The sequence below is a fragment of the Bubalus bubalis genome, chromosome 8, assembly GCF_019923935.1.
Source record: "Bubalus bubalis isolate 160015118507 breed Murrah chromosome 8, NDDB_SH_1, whole genome shotgun sequence".
Classification (NCBI taxonomy): domain Eukaryota; kingdom Metazoa; phylum Chordata; class Mammalia; order Artiodactyla; family Bovidae; genus Bubalus; species Bubalus bubalis.
In genome coordinates, this window is record NC_059164.1 from 92,284,407 (window position 1) to 92,293,852 (window position 9,446).

General features: G+C 44.8%; 1 non-coding gene across 1 annotated transcript; it reads left to right on the plus strand.

Annotated features, from left to right (window-relative positions):
• The first annotated feature begins 6,088 nt into the window (after window positions 1-6,088).
• TRNAP-AGG lies at window positions 6,089-6,160 on the plus strand. Its single transcript has one exon. It is a non-coding gene; the product is annotated as a tRNA-Pro (tRNA).
• Window positions 6,161-9,446: the final 3,286 nt, after the last annotated feature.

The window sequence follows — 9,446 nt, forward strand, 5'->3', positions numbered from 1 at the left end:
AATCCTAAGATGACTGCTGAGCTATGTTGGAGGAATCTGAGGAGCCCAGCAAAAGGCAAGAGCTGGAGGTCTGAAAGCTCAACAGAGATATGAGCTGCTACCTACTGCAGGAGAGAAAGAGTTTATGTTTGATTCCTTCCAAGTTAGACAAGTTAAGCAAGGACTTCAGCTTCTCCAGGTGAAACTCCCAGAAAACCACACTTTAGGACAAAAATCTGTCCCTTGAATCCTGAACTAGAAATACTAGATGGAGACATGTCAGCCATTTCTGAAAGGCTGACATTTCCAGGCACACAGGGACACGTGTGCATGAGCACACACACACGCTCCACACAGACACTCACCCACAGGTAGGATTCCTCGCAGAGGTTCCTGGTGAAAGCCAGCTAACTGTCCAGGAATTGCAAGGCCCGTTGGTCCCCACTAGATTGCCTGAGTTGGCATATTCTGCGCCCTGGGTCCTTAAGACCAGGGCCAGAGACCCCCCTGAAGGCAGTGTTTTAAGTGCCCATCCCTGGGCAGGGCACGCAGTGATGTGTCAGCCTGGGCTGAGTGGACTTAGTCCACCTCAGCTGTCAGCAGGGCTCTGCTGAGGTACCCACCTCTGCAATTGGTTCTGACAGGAGCCCGTGAGGGCAGCCCCTGGGCTTGGGCTGTCAGTCCAACCGTTATGGGTAAGAGAGGCCTCTTACTCCCACTCCTCAGGCCAAGTGGCTGCATCTTTAGCCTCTCCCTCTACTGTCCTGACAACTTCCCAGACAGTGTTTTCCTCTCTATTCCACCCCACATCAGAAGAAGGGGCAATGGGCCCCAGCTGAGGGCAACGTAGCCACAGTTAAAAGGAGGCAAATGCCCCTGTGGGGCTGAGGCCAACCGAGCCTTGCTCAAGCATAGAGTCTCACTGGCAAGAGATAAAAAATTGCCAGTCATTGAAGCCATGGAGTAGGAGGAAGGGAGATTTTAAGGAGAGGACAAGTAGTAAAGGAGAAGGGTAATGATATAAAAACTGGAGACATTTTAGATATGGTGGACCCTCTGCTTCTGCAAGGGTCAACCAAAATATTTAAAAATTCCAGAAAATTCCAAAACCCAAAACTTAAAATTGCCTTATGCAGGCAACTATTCACATAGCATTCACATTGTATTTATAACTATTTACAAGGTATTATAAGTATTAGGTATTGTCAGTAGTCTAGAGATAATTTCAAGTATCCAAGAGAATGTGTGAGAATATATGCAAGCACTATGCTATTTTATATAAGGGACTTGAACATCAGAGGATTTGGGTGTCTGCAGGGGGTCCTTACCAATCCCCCTGTGTATTTAAAGGGCAACTGTATATTTAATATACAATACTGTGCCCTTTTCATATTTAGAGTTATTAGTTTAGGAACATGACAATACACTGAGGCTTTACAGAATATCACATCAGGTGCATTTAGACCAGGGTTTTCTCAGCCTCAGCACTACCGCCACACTGGATGATCTGGGGGGATCGGGATGGGGGTGGTTGTCTTGTGCAATGGAAGATGTTTAACAGCATCCCTGGCCTCTGGATGAGGAGAGCACCACCGTCACCCCCGTGATAATAACCAGTCATGTCTCCAGACACAGATGGCCCCCCAAGAGGCAAAATTGCCCCCTGCTCCTCTCCCCTCCAATTGAGAACCGGTGATTTCAAGTTGAACTTATAAATGCCCAGAACCAAATGGAAAAGAATTAAGAGAAATTATGTTTTTCTAGTACTTCTAATTATCCAGAGAAAAAGAAAGAAAGAAAGCCTTAGTGAAAGAGGAGATTTTCTGATTTGTTTCAGGGTTTTTATCCCCCTATTGTCCTTAGTAGTGTATTCATATATACTCCCACCTTTTCCAGAGATAGTTTAAGGAAGGCTTACAGAACTATATAGGGTAAATGAGAAATTATTAATCAAATGTGAAAGCAAAAAAAAAAAAAAGAGAGAGAGAGAGAGAAACAACAGAAGCAAGTTCAGGGGCGAGAGTGAAATACAACTACTCCGGGAGCTCGCTATTGATGGACCACACGTTCGTGCTTCCCCAGGGGCCCCATTTACAAAATTCAATGTCCAGAAAGCAAACACAAACTAACCATTCTTCGGATTATGTGAGGCAAAGAGGGGGGTTCACAGAGGAGACATCGGTGTGATATAATAAACAAGGTCCTTAACAACATTCCTGAGTAGCACAAGCACCAGCTTCACTGGCCCGGGTCTACTGCTGGGAGTACCTTCAGTATAGGCGCCACACAAGGCGTGATTCAGAACAGGACACAAACCAGAACCATTCCCCGGGGGGCCAAATACCAGCTCTGCCAGGCTGCTCTGATCCACAGGACATTTCAGCTCTCTGGAGGCTTGACTCATTGCTTCTCTCCACTTAGTGTTTTATCGTTTAATTCCTGTTTTGAGTGGATTGTATATGCCAGGGGCTCAAAATTCAAAAAGTACAAAAGAATATACAGTGAACAATACATTTCTTTCCCACCCAGGCTCCCAATCCCCCTCTCCAGAAGCAACCAGTGTTCGCTTTTTGCTGTGTTTTTCCTGCATAGGAGGTGACAACGAGCTTGAAATGATGTGTTGTGACAACGTTGTCTGTTAAATACTGACCGGTCACTCTCCAAAGAAGTGGTGAGATAAGGGAAAGGTTCACACATGCTCTTTTGAAAATGAGAAATCATCCAAGGTTTACTTGAACAAATGCCATCCTCATATCTGGGAGGAAAGGACAGAAACCACCCCCATTCCCTATCCCCACCCCGAGGCAGAATCATGACTCTCCCTAGAGAATTTAATCTGCTGGCCTTGAAATGCAGAGACAAATGAGTCACCGAGGGCCTGAACTCCTACTGCTTAGAGCCAGGCCACAGTCACTTCGGAAATCAACGCACGGTAGATGCCAACGGATTGCCACCAGGAAAGCGATCCTCTCCCTGACCCACCATCTTGGAGGCATTTGGAAGTGTGCGGGTGGGAAAAGGATGTCTTATGGCTCTTGGCAAAGAAGCTAAAACTGCTAAAACACATTTCATGCTCAGTCGTGTTTGACTCTGTGTGACACCATAGACTGTAGCCTGCCAGGCTCCTCTGTCCATGGGATTTCCCAGGCAAGAATTCTAGAGTGGGTTGCCATTCCCATTCTTCAGGGGATGAGAATACCTTCCTGATCCATGTATTGAACCCAGATCCCCCACATTGTGGGCAGATTCTATACCATCCGAGAGCCACCAGGGAAGCCTCAAGAATACTGGAGTGGATAGCTATTCAAGAATACTAGAGTGGGTAGCTGCTATTTCAAATCCTGAAAGATGATGCTGTGAAGGTGCTGCACTCAATATGCCAGCAAATTTGGAAAACTCAGCAGTGGCCACAGGACTGGAAAAGGTTAGTTTTCATTCCAATCCCAAAGAAAGGCAATGCCAAAGATTGCTCAAACTACCGCACAATTGCACTATGCTAGTAAAGTAATGCTCAAAATTCTCCAAGCCAGTCTTCAGCAATATGTGAACCGTGAACTTCCTGATGTTCAAGCTGGTTTTAGAAAAGGCAGAGGAACCAGAGATCAAATTGCCAACATCTGCTAGATCATGGAAAAAGCAAGAGAGTTCCAGAAAAGCATCTATTTCTGCTTTATTGACTATGCCAAAGCCTTTAACTGTGTGGATCACAATAAACTGTGGAAAATTCTGAAAGAGATGGAAATACTAGACCACCTGATCTGCCTCTTGAGAAATTTGTATGCAGGTCAGGAAGCAACAGTTAGAGCTGGCCACGGAACAACAGACTGGTTCCACATAGGAAAAGGAGTTCATCAAGGCTGTATATTGTCACCCTGTTTATTTAACTTATATGCAGAGTACATCATGAGAAACACTGGACTGGAAGAGTGTCTTATGGCTCTGGGCAAAGAAGGGTTTACTGGTATTGACTAGGCAGGACACTGCTCAAGACCGCCCACACTGAGAAGGATCTGGCCTCAAATTCCATCAACTCCCCCAGAAAGAAGCCTGGGCTGGGACCCAACCCCAGTCTCAGCCCTGAAACATTCTCCTCAAAGTCCCCCTGGAGCCCTTACTAGGAGCCACCTCACTCCCTGGCACACCCAGCGAGAGAAACAATTAGGGAATGCATACTGAGGTAATGGAATGACGCGTTGAGTGGCTTTTATTTATAAGCCAGTTTGAAGCTGGGGAACAATTACCCAAAAAAGTCCCTTTGGTTTGAGAATAGATGAGCTGTTGATTTTCTCTCTGGCCATGACTAGTTAGCTGAGTCAGTCATCTGGTCCAGACACTCCTGGATGGAGATAATAAAACTTGATCCCCTGAGTACAAAGGAATGTTGGCCAATCTGTTCTCTAAAGTGAGAACCATTCTTCCTCCTATCCAAGAGAAGAGGGTGGTTTATTAGGAAGCCTATTTTTACGTGGATGGTGGAGAGGGTTTCTTCAGGCTTATGGTTTTTACCTCGATCCAAGTGAGTATCTGTTGCCCCTGGTGGGTTTTTTTGTGTACACCCCTGACTTTCTTTCTTCATTCTTGCACTCATTTATTCCACAGTCATTTGCTGAGAGATATCTGCAGCAGCAACTGTGCTGTGAGGGTGAGATGAGATTAATCTGATAGAGTGCTTACCGAAGGCCAGGCACACAGAAGTGCTTGGGAGTCATTTGTTTTGTCAGCAGTATGGCCAAGTGCCAGATGCCAGCCTAGATCCAGAGATCAATAAGATAGATCTCTGTCCCCCCAGAAGCTCCCAGCTTCCTAGGGGGCAGCCCCACCCCTGGAAGCAAGCAAGCGTCCTGGGATGTGATGGGTGTGGTGCCGTGCCGGAGCCTCCTGGGCCTCCTACAAGGCCCCAGTTTCTAGAGGGGTGACCTCCTGCCTCTCTCTCATTTGGGGAACCCCAGCTTGAAGAACCCCACCCTGGCCACCCTTAGCTGATTGGCCAGCTCGTCCCTGCAGCCTCCCTGGATAGGATGAACAGGGCAGGCCAGGGTGAGGGAGGGAGTGTGTGTATTTACAGAATGTATTCCCATTTTTGGTTTTCTAGAAAGTCTGGGTAGCATGTGTACTGTGTTTAAAACAGGCTTTGGATTCAGATAAATGTGATCCTTGTAAGCTGAGTTTTGCCAAGTTTCATTTTCTTACAGTGGGGTGACAGCTATCTCACAAGGCTGCCATGAAGTTAAGAAGGAGCTGTAAAGCGCAGATCACACCGCTCACCCTACCATAAGCATTAAGTGGCAGGTCTCCTAGCGTGTATTTTTTTCCCTGCCCTCAGATTACCTCATTATAACTCCTTTCCTTTTCCAGCACTTTACAGTTTGCAGCATACTTTCTTTCTTTTTTAAGTCTATTGAATTTGTTACAATTATTGTTTCTGTTTTATGTTTTGGCTTTTTGGCTACAAGACATGCGGGATCTTAGTTCCCCGACCAGGGATCAAACCCGACCCTCTGCACTGGAAGTGGGAGTCTTAACCCCTGGGCCACCAGGGAAGTCCCTGTAGAGTGCGTTCACTTATGTTTTCTCACCTGATCCTCAAATGACCCTGTGAGACAGGGCAAGTGTTCCTTCCCCAACTGACAGATGAAGAAACTGAGTCATTTAGCAACTATCACCTAATCAAGGGTGATCGAGGACAGGTTTCTCGGTCCCCATGTAGGAGACTGATGAGTTTGGAGGATTTTTTCTGGTGGTCTAATCATGAGATAAGAAAGAAGAATGGTTCATTCTGGGTGCGGGAGACACCAAACTGGCTCCCCTCAGCCCTGGGCTTCTCACAAGGGCAGCTGGGGGAGCCTGGCCCCTTCTCTGCCCTTCCCCAGCAGCACCCTATGAACTCCACTTGGCAGCCTGGGGGAGAGCTGGATGGTCACAGGGAAGATGGAACAGTCCCTGCAGTGGGCTGGGGAAGAGCAGAGCGCGCTGAGAGGTGAGGCCTGCTGGAGTGGAGCCGGCCTGGGCTGGGAGCCAGCCTGGACGAAGAAACTCTTCCAGGAACCACAGACTGTGGCTGCTGCTGAGGTGGCAGAGAAGGCACATCTGGCAAGGAATAACCATCAGTGGCTCGTTGGTCTAGGGGTATGATTCTCGCTTAGGGTGCGAGAGGTCCCGGGTTCAAATCCCGGACGAGCCCTACTTTTCCTGGATTTTTCTTTTTTTCCATTCCCTTTTCCCCACCACACACACAAGTATACACTGCCTGCCTTTTCTAAAGTTAGAAGCAGAGATGATGCAGTGGTGAGTGAATAAAGGACTCAGGACAAGCTGCCAGTCAATTTCCCCACTAGCCATGTCCTGTAGATAGCCCATTATTCCCACCGAGGCTCCAGTTGGAACCTGAGAAGGTTATAGAGCCAAAATGTTGCCTCCTGTCAGGCAGAAAGCCTCTCAGCCTCAGAGAAAGAGCAGGGGGTCAGGACTGAGGAGTGGGTCTGAGTTGGAGGTCAAGAAAAGGCAAACCCGCCATGCAAAATCCAAGCTATGAAATACACTGGCTTCAAAGTCCAAAAGCTAGGATCAAAGTTACAATTTGGAGTCTCAGCTTTCCTCTTGGTAAAATGGGAACAATAATATTCATTTCTCAAAGTTGGGAGGATTAAATCAGAAACTGTATGTGAAAGCCCTTTGCAAACTATAATGTACCTTACCGACAGGGATTATTAGGAATACTACTAAAGGTAAAGAGAATCTAGAAAGAAAATTCTGACAACGTGACAGACTGAACTAACGTAGCTCTCACTTCACCTAGTGTCCCCTAAAACACACACAGAAATATTGCATAAAACAGAATTTAAAAACTAAAGTATGAACAATTGCAAAATTGACTTTGAAATTTCCAGATATCAGAATTTAATAAGGAATACAAGGGACTTCCCTGGCAATCCAGTGGTTAAGATCCTGCTTCTAATTCTGCTTCTAATCCCTGGTCAGAGAACTAAGATCCCATATACTTCACTGTGTGGCCAAAAAGTGAAAGAAAAGAAAAAAGGAATACAAAACAAAGAAGGGAGAGGGGAAGAAGGAAAAGAGCTATCACAGGAGCCCATGGTTTATTTCAGACACAGATAACAGATATATTGCTTTCAGTTCTAGGCTATGTCCCCTCAGCCCAGCAGACACAAAGAGCCGGGACTGAACCTTCTACATTAAAGTTTAGAACATCGAAGATCTACCTTATCCATGGCAGGAAGACTAAAAATGGCACACTCTAGTTCAAGGAAGCAGAGAAAAAAGGGGGAGAAATATAAGTCAGCTCTGAGAAACTGAAGTCCAAGCCTGAGAAGATGCTTGTGTTGCCTCTGGGTTTATCTGCATGATGCTGAATCCTCAAGCCAAGAAATTCAATATAAATTGGTTTAGGAAAATCCCTAGGAATACCACAAGACTCCCTGGGAATACCACAGGAATCCCTAGGAATACCACACAGCCACAGAAAGCAGGAAAGAGCTCTCCAAGCATGTTTCATAACCCAAGGTATATCTCACTAAATAAATGGAAATCTCACTAAAAAGTGACAAGTCAAAAACACCTACTGAAAAAGAATTCATAATAAAATATTAAAAGCTAGACAAGAACGCAATCCATCATAAGGAAGAATTGGCAGACACAGCAGACAGGACAATTAACACACTAAGAACGGTGCATAATAGACAAATATGACAAGCAGTGTATAAGTTTTCTTAAAAGTGTTAAAGATGAAAGACAAGAAAATAAACAATAATGAAAATATTGCACTATGAAGAAAAGCAGCTCACTGAGGGAAAAAAACCAAAACTTTAGGAAATGAAAGATACACCACTAAAGACTCAATGCATTAAACAGTAGACTTGACCCAGCTGGAAAGAGAATTGATGAACTGGAAGATGAGGCTGACGAAAGTGTTCAAAATAAGGGGGGAAAGGGGAAAGTAATGAGATACAAAATATGAAAGAATAGTTAAAAGACATGAGGAAAAGAACACTATATATATGTGTGTGTGTATATATATATATACACACATATATATATTATATACTCATAGACTTTTGGGCTTCTCTGATAGCTTAGTTAGTAAAGAATCTGCCTGCAATGCAGGAGACCCCAGTTTGATTCTTGGGTCAGGAAGATGCGCTGGAGAAAGGATAGGCTATCCACTCCAGTATTTCTGGGCTTCCTTGGTGGCTCAACTGGTAAAGAATCTGCCTACAATGCGGGAGACCTGGGTTTGATCCCTTAGTTGGGGAGATCCTCTGGAGAAGGGAAAGGCTACCCACTCCAGTATTCTGGCCTGGAGAATTCCATGGACTATACAGTCCATGGGGTCACAAAGAGTAGGATATGACTGAGAAACTTTCACTTTCACTTTCACTTTCAAAGACTTGCACTGAAATGCCACCAAAGGATATACTTCATAAGGAAGAGGACTGGGAAAGGTCAGTTTTCATTCCAATCCCAAAGAAAGGCAATGCCAAAGAATGTTCAAACTACCACACAATTGCACTCATGTCACACACTAGCAAAGTAATGCTCAAATCCTCCAAGCCAGGCTTCAACAATATGTGAACTGTGAACTTCCAAATGTTCAAGCTGGATTTAGAAAAGGCAGAGGAACCAGAGATCAAATTGTCAACATCCGCTGGATCATCAAAAAAGCAAGAAAGTTCCAGAAAAATATCTACTTCTGCTTTATTGACTATGCCAAAGTTTTTGACTGTGTGGATCACAACAAACTGTGGAAAGCTCTTAAGAGTCCCTTGGACTGCCAGGAGATCCAACCAGTCCATCCTAAAGGAAATCAGTCGTGAGTATTCATTGGAAGGACTGATGCTGAAGCTGAAACTCCAATACTTTGGCCACCTGATGCGAAGAACTGACTCTTTGAAAAAGACCCTGATGCTGGGAAAGATTGAAGGCAGGAGGAGAAGGGGACAACAGAGGATGAGATGGTTGGATGGCATCACTGACATAATGGACGTGAATTTGAGCAAGCTCCGGGAGTTTGTGATGGACAGGGAAGCCTGGTGTGCTGCAGTCCATGGGGTCACAGAGTCGGACATGACACTGCAACTGAACTAAACTGATAAATGCAATGTACTGGTATATTATACATATAAAGTTTATATGTATATAAAGTTTCTTAAAAGAGAGAGGGTGAGGGAAATGTAATATTCCAATAGATAATGATCCATAATTTTCCAAAAAGAAGAAAGACATGGTTCTCAGGTTGAAACTGAGCTTATAAACAGATTGTGGTGAAACTGCAGAATACTGAATAGAAAAATAAAAATCTTAAAAGCAAGCCTGTTCACCTAGAAGGACAATTATATTGGCAGTTGACTTCTTATTCACTGCAAAAGATTATAGAAAAAGTAGAATATCTTCAAAAGGCCAAGAGAAAACTGTCAGCCTAAAAATCTATGCCCACTAAATTGCCATTTGTG